The sequence below is a fragment of the Prionailurus bengalensis genome, chromosome B4 (assembly GCF_016509475.1).
Source record: "Prionailurus bengalensis isolate Pbe53 chromosome B4, Fcat_Pben_1.1_paternal_pri, whole genome shotgun sequence".
Taxonomy (NCBI): Eukaryota; Metazoa; Chordata; class Mammalia; order Carnivora; family Felidae; genus Prionailurus; species Prionailurus bengalensis.
Window position 1 is genome coordinate 44310753 of NC_057358.1, and position 14584 is coordinate 44325336.

The window sequence follows — 14584 nt, forward strand, 5'->3', positions numbered from 1 at the left end:
TAAAACTACTCACCAAATGGAATACAGAAAGAGCATGTCATTTATCAAATCATTCATAGAATGTACAAAAATTTTTTTAAAGAAAATGTTGATATGGGGTGCCTGGGTGGCTCAGTCAGTTAAGCGTCCAACTTCGGCTCAGGTCATGATCTCACAGCTTGTGAGTTCGAGCCCCGTGTTGGGCTCTGCTCTTGGGCTCAGATCCCGGAATCTGCTTCAAATTCTGTCTCCCTCTCTCTCTGCCCCTCACCCACACGCACTCTGCCTCTCAAAAATAAATACACATTAAACAAAAAGAAGAGAAAATCTTGATGAAAGTTTTTCTTTGTTTCTTCTTTCTGCACCTAACTGTATTTCATATATGTATGACTCTGAATTGGAACAGGGACTTGGATTGAAATGTATCTTCAATAGCTCATTAAGTTGAGAATTATCATCTCTTTATGTCAATAATATCTTCCATAATAATTTTCTACATATTTCTGTTGCACTTGATAGCAACTGCATTTGAAATTTGTTTAGCTCTTATCTTCCTGAGATTTTTATATTTCTAATGTCATTTAAGGAATCAGAACAACTTATTAAAATGCCAGTTAGCTAGCTAATGTTCACAATTTTTTTAAAAACTTCTTATCCAAGTGGATGTGCCCACTTCCTTTTGCCCTATTTCATGGTTCAATAAGTTCAAAAACGGAAATTTACTCTTTCTCATACTTGTCATCAAAAACATAATTTGTGTGTAATTTTATGAGATAACTTAATAGATTTACATGTTAGACTTGACATAGTATTTTGCTTCTTTAAAATTTATTGTACTTATTTATTTTTATAATGTATTTTGCTTCATGTTCATATTTTCCTCTCATTAATCTGTATCAGTAAGTCTAAGATAACATCTCTCATTTCGGGATGCTTCTTAAAATATACGGAGTCTAATAATCACTGTGGGTCAGAAGACAGGTGCCCTGTCTTTGTTTATGTGCATACACCTGACCTTCATCATTGCTGGTGATTGTGTCCTTCCTTCAGAGGACTTAAGTACATTGTGTGCCCTGCATATTTTAGTCAACAGACTGCTTAAGCATCATTCAAGAATGGAATGTAAGACTTCTTTCTTTCTGTATAATTTTTACAGACAATTTTGACAGAATTTTCACAGATCAAGGAATTATTGGCATAAAGCCTGCATAATGAGCATCAGAAGCTAGGAAGAAAATCTTTAGAGACAGTAGATGGCATCCTTTTAAGAAGTGCTGCAAGACTTTTGTTCTTAGCAGCACAGAGGACACTGTTGTGTTGAGAACAATTCTGATGACATTTACTTTACTGATGCAACAAACTATTTTAAGGTTTTATTTTGTGTATGTATATTTTATTGTATGAAATGAATTATGATATTTAAATATATTTTTCTTATTGAAGATGGCAAATTTCTTTTATTTGAAACACAAGCTCTACTAGAATGCCATTATTGTTGTGTTACCATATATATATTATATATTATATATTATATATATATAATATATATATATATATAGTGTAGCCACTTTTACTTTTCATGTATTATAAAGAAAGAATTAAGAATACTTTATTCCGTATGCTGAATGAGAGCTACAAGTCCGCTCATTCCTTACCCACAGTGCCACAATCCTTTTTTTAAATAATTTTTTTTAATGTTTATTTATTTTTGAGAGAGAGAGAGAGAGACAGAGCATGAGAGGTGAAGGAGCAGAGAGAGGAGACACACAATCTGAAGCAGGATCCAGGCTCTGAGCTGTCAGCACAGAGCCCGACGCGGGGCTCGAACTCACGGAGTGTGAGATCATGACCTGAATGGAAGTCAGACACTTAACTGAGTGAGCCACCCAGGCGCCCCTCCACAATCCTTTTTTTAATTTCTCTGGAAATTTTTATTTTACTTCATATTTTTTATTGTGGTAAGAACACTTAGCGTGATATCTATCCTCTGGACAAAGTTTAAGCTATAGCACAATGTCGTGCAGCAGATCTCTGTGTCTTATTCTTATTGCATGACTAAAACCTCATACCTGTCGAATAGCAACCCGCCATCTGTCCCTCCGTGCAGCCCTTGGTGACTACCATTATACTCTCTGTTTCTATGAGCTTGACTCTTATGTGCCTTATATCAGTGGAATCATGCAGTATTTGTCCTTTTGTGTCTGGCTTAGTTCCCTTAGCACAATGTCTTCCAGGTTCATCCATGCTTGTGAGTATGGCAAGATTTCCTCCTTTTTAAAGGCTGAACAGTGAGGGTGCCTGGGTGGCTCAGTCGGTTAAGCATCTGACTTCAGCTCAGATCATGATTTCGTGGTTCATGAGTTTGAGCTCCAAGTCAGGTTCTGTGCTGACAGCTCAGAGTCTGGAGCCTGCTTCGGATTCTGTGTCTCCCTCGTTATCTGACCATCACCCCCCACCAAATAAGTAAACATTAAAAAAATTTTAAAGGCGGAACAATATTTCATTGTATGGTATATACCATATACACACACACACACACACACACACACACACATACACACACACATTGTATGTATATATCTCTTTGAGGTAGTGACTTCATTTCCTTCACATATATACTCAGAAGTGGAATTGATAGATCACCTGATAGTTTTATGTTTAATTTTTTTTTATGTTTAATTTTTAAAGTAAACTCCGTAGTGTTTTCCACAATGGCTGCACCAATTTATATTCCCACCAACAGTGCACCAACAAAGTCCTCCATATCTTTGCCAATGCTTGCTATCTCTTGTCCATCTCCCTCCCTCCCTCCCTTCCTTCCTTTCTTCCTTCCTTCCTTCCTCTCTCTTTCTTCCTTCCTCTCACCTTCTTTCTTTCTTTCTTTCTTTCTTTCTTTCTTTCTTTCTTTTCAACATTTATTTATTTATTTTGAGAAAGAAAGAGAGAGAGAGAGAGAGAGAGAGTGAACATGAGTGGGGAAGAGGCAGAGAGGGAGCGAGAGAGAATCCCAAGCAGGCTCCACACACAGAATGGAGCCCGATGAGGGGCTCGATCCTATGATCCTGGGATTATGACCTAAGCTGAAATCAAGTGTCAGATGCTCAACTGACTGAACCACTGTGCAGTCCAAGGGTTCAAATTTTGAGCTCGACATCTCGGTTGCCATCTCCACCAGACTAAGGCTGTGCCATGTCAGGGAGACTGGGGGACAAAATTTCCTACTGGTTTGAATGTGGCTTTTCCTTGATTGGACATTCTGTTGGCGGCTGTGGATCTTTGACTGTTTCCCAGAGCACCTACAAAATTATTTTAGCCAGTCTATAACCATTCTTTTTCATTTATTTTTATGGGGAAAACAAGAGCCTGGAACTTTCTAGCTTGCTATTTTGTTGACATCACTCCAACTCTTTCCCATTTTTTATGAGGTATATGTTTTGTATCTGTCACCAAAATACTTTTTAAATCTTCACTTCCTCTACCTTACATTACAAGTACTTTTATGGTTGTAGAGAGACAAACTTATTAACTTGCTGGATGACTTAGTGAATTTAGCTCAGGTAGATGGTCCCTGACATGCTCATTGCCTCCATAAGCATATGAATCCTGAGGAAATCAGGAGTCCTTCCCTGCTATGCAGTCAATAGTGTGTTCAGTTATGCTCAGCCCAAACTCATCTTTCTTTGGTCTGGCCAAAGTCTGTGGTACCATGTGTTACCCTTGGTTTTCTTGTGCCTGGTTTCATGTGTCATTTGTGATATTTGTCCTATCACTAGACAGTTTGTCCCCATTACTGGACACAAACTACTCTTTCCCAAGATAATAACCTTTTGAAAGCGGAGCAAATTGTGTCTAGCCACTTTGGGGTGAGAAGCATCTTCTTTTGAGGGAACAATGGCGGGAAGATTCAGCCTAAATAAGACAGTTGATGATAAAGTGATAATGGGGATTATCTCTGGGGACTACAGAATCCTGGTGCAGTGGATTTATTGAAAATAGAAAGTGAGGTAATAAACACGCTTGAAATATCAGCTATTGGAACGGTTGGAAGAATCAATTACAGTAAGACCTTGGTTTGCGAGCCTAATTCATTCCAGAAACATGCTTGTGATTCAAAGCCTTGTATAGCAAAGCCAATTTCAAGAACCATTGGCTCAGTTGTGATCATGTGACATTTGGCATTACATGCTACTTGCATTGCAAGACGTTGCTTGTTGATCAAGTAAAATCGATTAGAAATGTTTGCTCGTCTCGCAGAACATTCACAGCACAGGTTCCTCGCAATCCAAGGTTTTACTGTACTACCTTCCACATAGAGACAAACTAGACTTTGCAGAAACAGATATGTCTCAAGGGGAGGCAACAGGGCAAAAGAGACCTTTGAAATTTATTTTAGGCCTTCAGTTGAGACTGAATGGCATAAAGATGAAGCTTCTTAATATGGTTTCCTCACAAAACCACATGACTAGTTTTCTAGAAAAAGAGATTGAAAAGAATGTCACGGGTTACCAAACCATATATATATATATATATTTATATATATATAATATATATATACCATATATATAATATGTATGGTATATATATATATATTATATATACCATACATATAATATGTATATATATATTATATATACCATACATATAATATGTATGGTATATATATATATTATATATACCATACATATTATATGTATGGTATATATATATATAAAATATCTCAGAGTGCCCTGGGATAAGTGATTCAGTAAGAACTATAAAGAAGTCAAGGAAAGCTAAATAGTTTTCAGGAAAAGGCCCCATGGACAGAGGTAAATAAACAGTCTGTGAGCCAGACTAGTTGACAACAAAAGGGAAACATAAGAAAATTGTGACTCAGAGGCCCTTGAAGATGCTTTCAGTTTAACATTTGGCATCATTCATTCTCATTCTCCAATATCCACCCTCAGTACTCTATGGGCCCCTGGATACCCTGAAAGGACCCAAGAAATATGGCTGAAGTTCTTGTTTGAACTCCTGCATCTTTGTCTAAAAACGTATCAGAAACATTAATCTGATATGAATCTGATATTAATCATATGAAAAATCTCTTCCTTTACTGACTTCACTGAATATGATTCTAATGAAGTTATTCCATTAAATTATTATTCCACTAATTGAGATATATTCCTTCACTGTATTCGTAGTTACATAATATTTTGTTGTTTTAGTGGTTATCCTGAAAATCCCAACATGCGTCCTTGGCTTATTAATGTCCAATATAAATAGTTGCTTTACCTCTTCCTGGACATTGTAATAAACTTAGGGCCTTTCAACTCTTTTTATCCCCCTTTTGGTTTAATTGCTACACATACAGTGTACTGTAAATTTACACAATTTTAAACCATAGACTTTAATATTATGGTTTTATATAATCACTGTTTTGACCTATACCCACATGAACCTATTTCATTGGTCTTTATCTTGAATCTTTGAGGTTCCGTTTGGAATAATTTCCTTACACCTAACAAACATTATAGTTTATATCCTTAGTGCAGACCTAGGGTAATAAATTCTTTTTTTCTCTATGTATCTTTAATTATCTTCTTTTCACCTATGAAATATGATTATGCGCTCATATGATTCTTTTTTTTTAATGTTTATTTATTTTTGAGAGAGAGAGAGAGCACGGCAGGGGAGGGTCAGAGAGAGAAGGAGTCACAGAATCTGAAGCAGGCTTCAGGCTCTGAGCTGTCAGCACAGAGCCTGACACGGGGCTTGAACTCATGGACTGTGAGATCATGACCTGAGCTGAAGTCGGACGCTTAACCAACTGAGAACACCCAGGCACACCAACACTCGTATGATTCTTATATATTTAACATATTTTCTCTGGGAATATAATTTTAGTATGACAGTTGTCTTTTAGTAAATATATGGCTTTCATGTTTTCTTTGTCTTTTTATAGTTTAGTGATCAATTGCTCGTTTGAAGGTAAATTCTGTTCTTCTCTGGCTGCCTTTCAACTTCTTTTCCCTGGTTTTGGTTTTCAGGAATTCACATGGTACACATAACTCGGTTTTCACTTTGTTCACCCTCCTGAGCTTCATTAGGCTTTGTCCGTATGTCACTTGATGGCCTCTGTCAGTTCTGGAACATTCCCAGACGTGATCTCTTCCACGCTAAGTTACGGGTAAACTGTGATTTACAAAAAGCAAACTGTGAGGCAATAGACCATTAGGAGACATTACCTTAGCAAACTCATTAATCTACATACGTTTGGTTTTACATGCTTTTCCTAAAAGATGCGCTGATGATCTGCATATACACGTTTGGTGTAAAGCATGGTGTGTGGAGGAGGGGAGAGCCATGCCCTTGGGGAAGGCTTCCAGGTGTGCCTTGTCCAAAATCACTCAAAGTCGAGTTCAGCCTCAGGAGGGAAGAGTGCCTTCCAAAAGCACCGTATAGAAACTGTCAGCGTGGGGGCGCCTGGGTGGCTCAGTCAGTTAAGCTTCCGACTTCGGCTCAGGTCACGATCTCACGGTCCATGAGTTCGAGCCCCGCATCAGGCTCTGTGCTGACAGCTCAGGGCCTGGAGCCCGCTTCACATTCTGTGTCTCCCTCTCTCTCTGACCCTCCCCCGTTCATGCTCTGTCTCTTTCTGTCTCAAAAATAAATAAACATTAGAAAAAAAATTAAAGAAGAAACTGTCAGCGTGTAGGCCACAAATTTACCACCACAGATGTCGATTGAAGTCTTTATTAAAGGCAGTAACAACTTGAAGGCAGGGCAAAAGGAGACACGATGTAAAGGCAACAACCGCATATTAGAAGAGAATAAAAAATGAAGGAGACCTGTATTCTTTAGGTTCGCTAGAGTCTACTAGAGGGAGAATCCCTTCTACGAGGCCTTTGGTCTTCAAAATTCCAAAGAATAATTAGCCTGAAAATGTCACTCCTCATGAGCAGCTGTTATGATATTTTATTCTTGAAAGTTCTTTTTCTTATTTGTTCCTTTCTGAAAGATAACATACAGGGGAGAAAAATGTAAATCTGCTTGTTTGAGCGACTCTGCCTGTTGCCAACAAAAGTGATAGTCTTCCAACTTGCTTCAATATGATTTACCGTTCCCGGGTTAGCATCGCCTAATGACAATGCTCATGATCTCCAGAGTAAAACTTTCATGGCTTACATCTTGCTTCTAATTCTTACTTGCTACATAATATTGGAAATTTTTCTCATCCTCTCTGGGCCTCATTAATATGACAACATCAATGATAGCACTGTCTCATAGGATTATTGGGGCAGTATATGCTTTAATATATGTAACCACTCAACTATTACCAGGAATAGTAGGACCAATCAATAAATATGAGCTATTTCTGAGCAGACTCCCTTTAGTTTGTATGTCTTATGTGATCCCCTCCACCCCTTTGTTTACTAAATAATTTTTGTACATCAGCACATAGTTTGATATGCAAATATATTTAAAGTTTTAAAATCACAGAATCATCTTCAGTCCATTTTTTAATGTTTTCAGTTTGATTGAGATCTCCGCTTATAATATGTTGAGTCTGGCATGCTTGAAAGAACAAAAGATATTAAAAAGTCTATTTTGGGGCGCCTGGGTGGCTCAGTCGTTAAGCGTCCGACTTCAGCCAGGTCACGATCTCACGGTCCGTGAGTTCGAGCCCCGCGTCGGGCTCTGGGCTGATGGCTCAGAGCCTGGAGCCTGTTTCCGATTCTGTGTCTCCCTCTCTCTCTGCCCCTCCCCCGTTCATGCTCTGTCTCTCTCTGTCTCAAAAATAAATAAACGTCAAAAAAAAATTTAAAAAAAAGTCTATTTATAGTTATCTTCTGCTTAAGAAAACATGGGAATGAATATCATGCCATACATTTCCACCTCTTCCTTGCTATTTGTCTCGATAAGATTGGCGCTCAATGTTCCAGAACAATTTCCCTGCTGCCAAGATGGTATTTTCAGCAGAAGTAAAATACCAGTTGTCTTCAGAGAAAGACCAGTTACCTTGACAAGCAAAAAATACACGCATGAAGATAACATTATCACCCATGCTCGCTGAATGGATTGTAATTTTTGCATTATTGTTTTCATTTATCTTCCTTAATTTCAAGAGTTAGCGGAGATTTTTTTTTCTGATAAGTACGCCATAGCGATCTAACTTTGATCTGATATTTATTAATTGTGCACGTACATCTAGATTTAAACAGCTCTATGTGATGCCAAGATTCCCATTGCAATCCGATACATACATACCTCTGCTTTGCTATATGACTTTGCAATGTGCAGTTTCGTTTTCATATGATATCAGAACCTCTTCCAGACAACGAGCTGAAATTCATAAAATTGGCAAAGGAAAATATATTTTAAGACTATTATCATTTTCAAACAGGGTCGCGAATGCACGAGAAACCTAAAATGTCTTCAATACAACTTCTCTATTCATTTTTTATGGCCAGCTGAGGAATGAATTGTAAATTATCATCGGCAAGTAACTGATACTAAAGTATGGACTTTTAGGGGTGCCTGGGTGGCTCAGTTAGGTAAGCAACTGACTTGAGGTCGGCTCACGTCACGGTCTTGCAGTTCCTGAGATCGAGCCTTGCGTCTGGCTGTTCGCTTATAGCGTGGAGCCTGCTTGGAATTCTCTGTTTCTGCTCCTCCCCTGCTTAGGCTTGCTCTCTCGCTCTCAAGTAGGTAAGTAAACTTTTTGTTTTTAAGTATGAACTTTTACTTTTAACCGATATTTCTGAGTTAACGACTGCTGGTTTGATAATTGTAAGTTTGGACATCGGATTGATGTCATTCTAAGCAGTTAGCAAACCTGGACAGTCAGGATGCAATGACTAAGCCGTGTTCAAAGCAAACACCTTCGACATGGTACATATCCTGTCAATCACAAAGTACTGTCTATTCTATCTCTCCATTGCTCTATATAGCTGTTCTCTTCTTTACTGTACAATAATCTTTTTTTCCTATTCTGATTTTCATTATTTTTATATTGAGCTATTATAATATTCCACACGGTCTCTATCTCTGCCTCAAGTATCTGACTCTTGGTCTTGGCTCAGGTCATGATTTCATGGTTCTGAAATTGAGTCCCCTGTCCACCCTGACAGCATGGAACCTGCTTGGGATTTTCTCTCCTCTCCCTCTGCCCCTCCCCGCCTTTCTCTCTCTCTCTCCCTCAAAATAAATAAATAAACTCAAAAAAAAAAATAATGAGTGAATGGAATGTTCCTAGCTTAAATTCATTTTAGTCTGAATGGCTTATGGTTACTTCTAAGAGATTTTGAAAACTTCACACATATTGTAGAGAAAATCTTTCTGCATGCCTGCTTTACCAAGATTTGATCCCAGTTCAGTTACAAAATCATGAAGCGTGTTGGACATAGGATTTCGACCTGGTCCGGCGCAGACTCATATCACCATGACTTTAAGTTCTCTGGACCGTATCACTCCAGCCTGAATCCCCAAAGTATTGCTGGACTCATGGGAATCAATGTAATAAATATTATTGGGTCATTCCGTCATCATACGACGTAGAGTATTGAAGTTGAGTATTTTTGTTGTACTAATGGTAAAGAAGAAAGCATTAGCATCAGCTTTCCATTCCCTCAAACTTCCGTCTTCCATATTTGTTTCCTGAACTGGATTATTCCATATTTTAAACATATTCTCCTGTGAAGGATGCTGCTAATCACTGATTTGATGTTAGTTGAATACAGACCTACAGCTTTTCTATCTTGTTTAAAATGAGAAGTCACATGATTAAGCTAAATTTTAACATATCATTGAATAAGCAAACCATGCTGAACTAAATTTTCTGCCAAGCACCTTCTTGTTTGTTTGCAAAGTTTCCCCTCCATTTCTGTCGTATGTTTATTCCTGCCTTGTTCATTTATACTAAGCCCATAATACCCAGGAAGATCTTCCTTCTGATGGGTAATTCACGGATAAGATTAGCTATTTGACATAAGAAAACGCTTTTACTGGTTCAACTGCTTCTCTCTTCTCTCTTATTAAGACAAAGTTTGCTAATAGTAAAACAGAAGAAAAAGCTTGTGATTTCTAGGAGATTTCACCAATTTATTTTATTTATTTCATTCACAAGTATTCTATACATAAATTATATTGGTGTTCTCATGACTTTTCCAGGGTATGGTAATCAAAATTCTATGTGTAATTGATACAAAGCACAGCTTGGTCCTCGCAATAAACTAGTCTTCTGTACTTAGTGATAATTTTAAAATAGGCTGTAACAGTACAGTCTCATACAGGAGTACCCATCAGAATCGTAGGTTATACTTTATTTTGATATTTACTACTAGGTCTACCATATACAAATACAGCTTCTTTATTTCTAGAATATAATGCTTTTTTTAAAATTATTTTCTCTTTTACACAAATAACACGTGAATTTATTTATTTTACAAAAAAAAGGGTGTATACACTGTAAAAAGTAGAACAGATTCCCTTTCATAGTCCCTCCAATGCCACTTACTTCAGCAAAGAGAATTGCTGTAAATAGCTTTATATATATATCCTTCTGGTTGTTTTCAAATTATTTTCATGTCTAAATACTCTTTATGTTACCATCTTCCATATTAACACGTTATTGCTCACTTTTATAGTAACAATTGTTTCCATGTTAACAGATGATTATATTTCTGGCTTCTTATGTGAATTTATATATTTGTATGTATATACATATAATTCATCCTTAGTTTTTTTTAAAGAAACTTGATAATTTGATACATCAAATGGGTATTATAGTGTTCGCTGTCCATATATTAACCCAAACCTATTGTTATTTAACATCTGTCATTTGAAGAGCCTACTATATTCCATGGATATATACCACAGATACTATCATGCATATGATTTTATTATTAGGTTGTTTTTTCTTATTTTGATATATTTATTTTTTTTTACTAGTACTATAATGTTACTTAGACTTTGTAGCTTTTTTTTTTTAATTTTTTTTCAACTTTTTTTATTTTTATTTTTGGGACAGAGAGAGACAGAGCATGAACGGGGGAGGGGCAGAGAGAGAGGGAGACACAGAATCGGAAACAGGCTCCAGGCTCCGAGCCATCAGCCCAGAGCCTGACGCGGGGCTCGAACTCACAGACCGCGAGATCGTGACCTGGCTGAAGTCGGACGCTTAACCGACTGCGCCACCCAGGCGCCCCTAGACTTTATAGCTTTATAGACTCGTTTGACACCTGACAAGGCTAGATACGTGCTTCTCTTGCCAATATATTTCAGTATGTATTGTGTTAACCTCATACATTTTTGCTTCTACGTATAATTTATAATTAATTTATTTATCATGAAAATATACTTGCATTGGAATCACATAAATCTTAGATGAATTTAGGAGAGTATTATCATCTTCACAGTATTAGTCTTCCTACAAAGGTACATTTACTAATGCTTTTCTTTATGCTTTTTAATAAAGTGGTATAATCTCTTTCATATAAGCCATATACATTTTTAGGTGTATGGATTTATTTAATCAGAAATATTCACTAAGTACCTATAATGTGTTAACATAGTACTCAAAAGCAAAGGATAAAATGCAGAGAAAATACAGACATGAGCTCTGTTCTACTGAAGCTAACAATCTAGTGGGAAAGACAGACGTTGAATAAATAACCACACAGATATACAGGTAAGACTATGAAAATGCTACAAATGAGTGGTATTTAAGACACTGTAATAAAGTTAGCCTAATTATAAAAGAAAATTTATTATTCTGAGATAATTGGTTACTCTTGGATGACCCCCTCCCCGCCTGCCCCCCTCCCCCCCAAAAAACCAACCTGTAGCAGTAAGGGGGCTTAAGATAAAATGGAATAGTTTATGCATATCCTCTGTAATCGGAGGGATCTTGGATAAAGTTACAATTCATATCAATTTGCCCAGAGAAGTCCTGATTCATGTTTGTTGTCCCAGAATAATTATTAACAGCATCTGCTCCCATTCTTAAAATTATCCCTATCTGTATGATGATAACTTTAATCAGGAGTCATTTAGTGAACTGTGGAGCCTAGAGAGTGAGAAAGTATGTGGTACTCGCTGGGGTAGAGATCCACGGATAGAGTAAGAAAGGACTTTTTAAAACCAGGTTAAAGGTTTTTCAATTATATTGCACTTAAGGTTTTAAGAAGCTAACAGTAAAAATAGGATGAGTTTATAAAACTTACATTTTGAGGAGGTTACTCTGGAAATTAGAAGAAGATCGCTTGGGGGCTAGTAATGTAGAAAGAGAGGAGGGAGAGGGAGTGAGGGAGACAGAGGTAGTTTTGGGTGAGATAGGTAGTGATGCCATTGTAGACAAGTGTGTAATTCACTAAGTTGAGATAATTAACCTTGAGTGCTGAGAAAGGCCAACAATATTAAAGCATCTGACTTTTTCCTTGACGTTGATAAGAATCAAGGCTGGGAAGATAGAGCCTGTTTGGAAATATAGTGTGGTAGGCTATTTTATTTATTTATTTATTTATTTTATTAAAAAAAATTAATGTTTATTTATTTTGAGACAGAGAGAGACACAGCATGAGCAGGGAAGGGGCAGATAGAGAGAGGGAGACACAGAATGTGAAGCAGGCTCCAGGCTCTGAGCTGTCAGCACAGAGCCCGACGCGGGGCTCAAACTCACGAACTGTGAGATCATGACCTGAGCCGAAGTCGGACGCTTAACCGACTGAGCCACCCAGGTGCCCCGTGGTAGGCTATTTTAAAAAAGACACCTCAGAAGAAATGATAGAAAGAGATTTAAATAAGGACCAAGACAGTGGATGTTAACTCTTGCTGGTATACACGGTAACACTACGTTAACGTTGTATCAAGTTTCCTCACTGTAAGTGTTCTTTTATTGTGATTTTTGTCAATAGATTTTCTTGTAGTATCGGGGCAAGAAAACACATCATCTGCAGATAATTTTGGTATTTAATTGGTAACATTTACATTATACCTAAATAGGTGTTTCTGCATGATTGGTTTTCTTTTGCCAGGACATCCAGAGAAATGTTGAGCAATAGTAGTTCTATCAGTCATGCTTGTCTTCCCGATTCTATTGCAAATGAGTCTAATTTCTTGTTCTGAAAAATGTTATTTGCTAAAGATCCTTATAAACCAAGTCAAATATAATTTCTTCTACTTGTAGTTATTTCTTTTTCTCCTCAATATGACAAATCTTTTGATAAATGTACAAACCCATCCCTGATTTTAACCAGAATTTGGTCACTGCGTAGCATCCTTTTAGTATAATAATGTACTATGTTAGCTGTTGTATGTAGGATTTTTCTTCTATGTTTGTAAAGGGTACTGTCCTAAGATATCTTCCTGAATGTGCTATGCTTCTCTTCCTGATTTGGGTGAAAATTTTCTTTTTTGCTAGTTTACAAGCACTTTGTTTAGAAGTTAGATTAGTTACTGAGATTATTTTCAAGTTCATCTTTAGAAAATTATCAGTCAGGTATCTATTTGGAGGTACATCCTTGATTAATTTATTTACCAATAGAACATAGAATATAGTTCTAGAATATAGTTATTTTATTCAGTTCCTCTACATTGTCTTGAGTCTTTTTATCACCATGTGTTTTTGCAGCAAATTGTACATTTAGACAAGTTTTTAAATGTTTATTATTAAAAAGTATACATTCTGCTCTATTCTGGAACAATTCACTTTGAGATTATAATTGCTTTCGATGTAATTATGGTTTTTGAATAAATGTATTTGATAGGCATTTTGAGTTGTTGTTTTCTCTAACTTAAATCTAATTCATTTTATTTCCTAATTTGATTAAAAATTTCACATTTCTGGTCTGCTAGCAGTACTGTTGTATAGATTTACTCTTTTAAAAGATACATATATAATATATATATTTAAAAGCTCTCTCTCTCTCTATATATATATTATAATGCAATGACATTGACTTCAAAAAATGTGTAAGCTCAGCCCAATATCCTGATCATTTTGCTTTATTTTTTGATGAATACCTACACACCATTGTTTCTTTCCTATGTTAAATTCTCTTTCAAATTACTTGACCTGAAGCCCTTACAGTTCATTTTTAATTGCCTAGACAGATAAATTCTATAGCTATTTTCACTTTTTATTACATCTCACAGTTGGTGAATCTGATGTCAATAACAATATGAAGACTATAATAATCTAAAGATTAGCAGAATGATGCTATTATTTCCCATTCTTTAAAAAAAATTTTTTTGGGGGGCGCCTGGGTGGCTCAGTCGGTTGAGCGTCTGACTTCAGCTCAGGTCACGATCTCACGGTTCGTGAGTTCGAGCCCCGCGTCAGGCTCTGGGCTGATGGCTCAGAGCCTGGAGCCTGCTTCAGATTCTGTGTCTCCCTCTCTCTCTGCCCCTCCCCCGTTCATGCTCTGTCTCTCACTGTCCCAAAAATAAATAAACGTTGAAAAAAAAATTAAAAAAAAATAAGAGAAAAAAAATCATAAAAAACAAATTTTTTTTAATGTTTATTTATTTTTGAGAGAGACAGAGACAGAATGCGAGTGGGTTAGGGGCAGAGAGAGAGGGAGACACAGAATCTGAAGCAGGCTCCAGGCTCTGAGCCATCAGC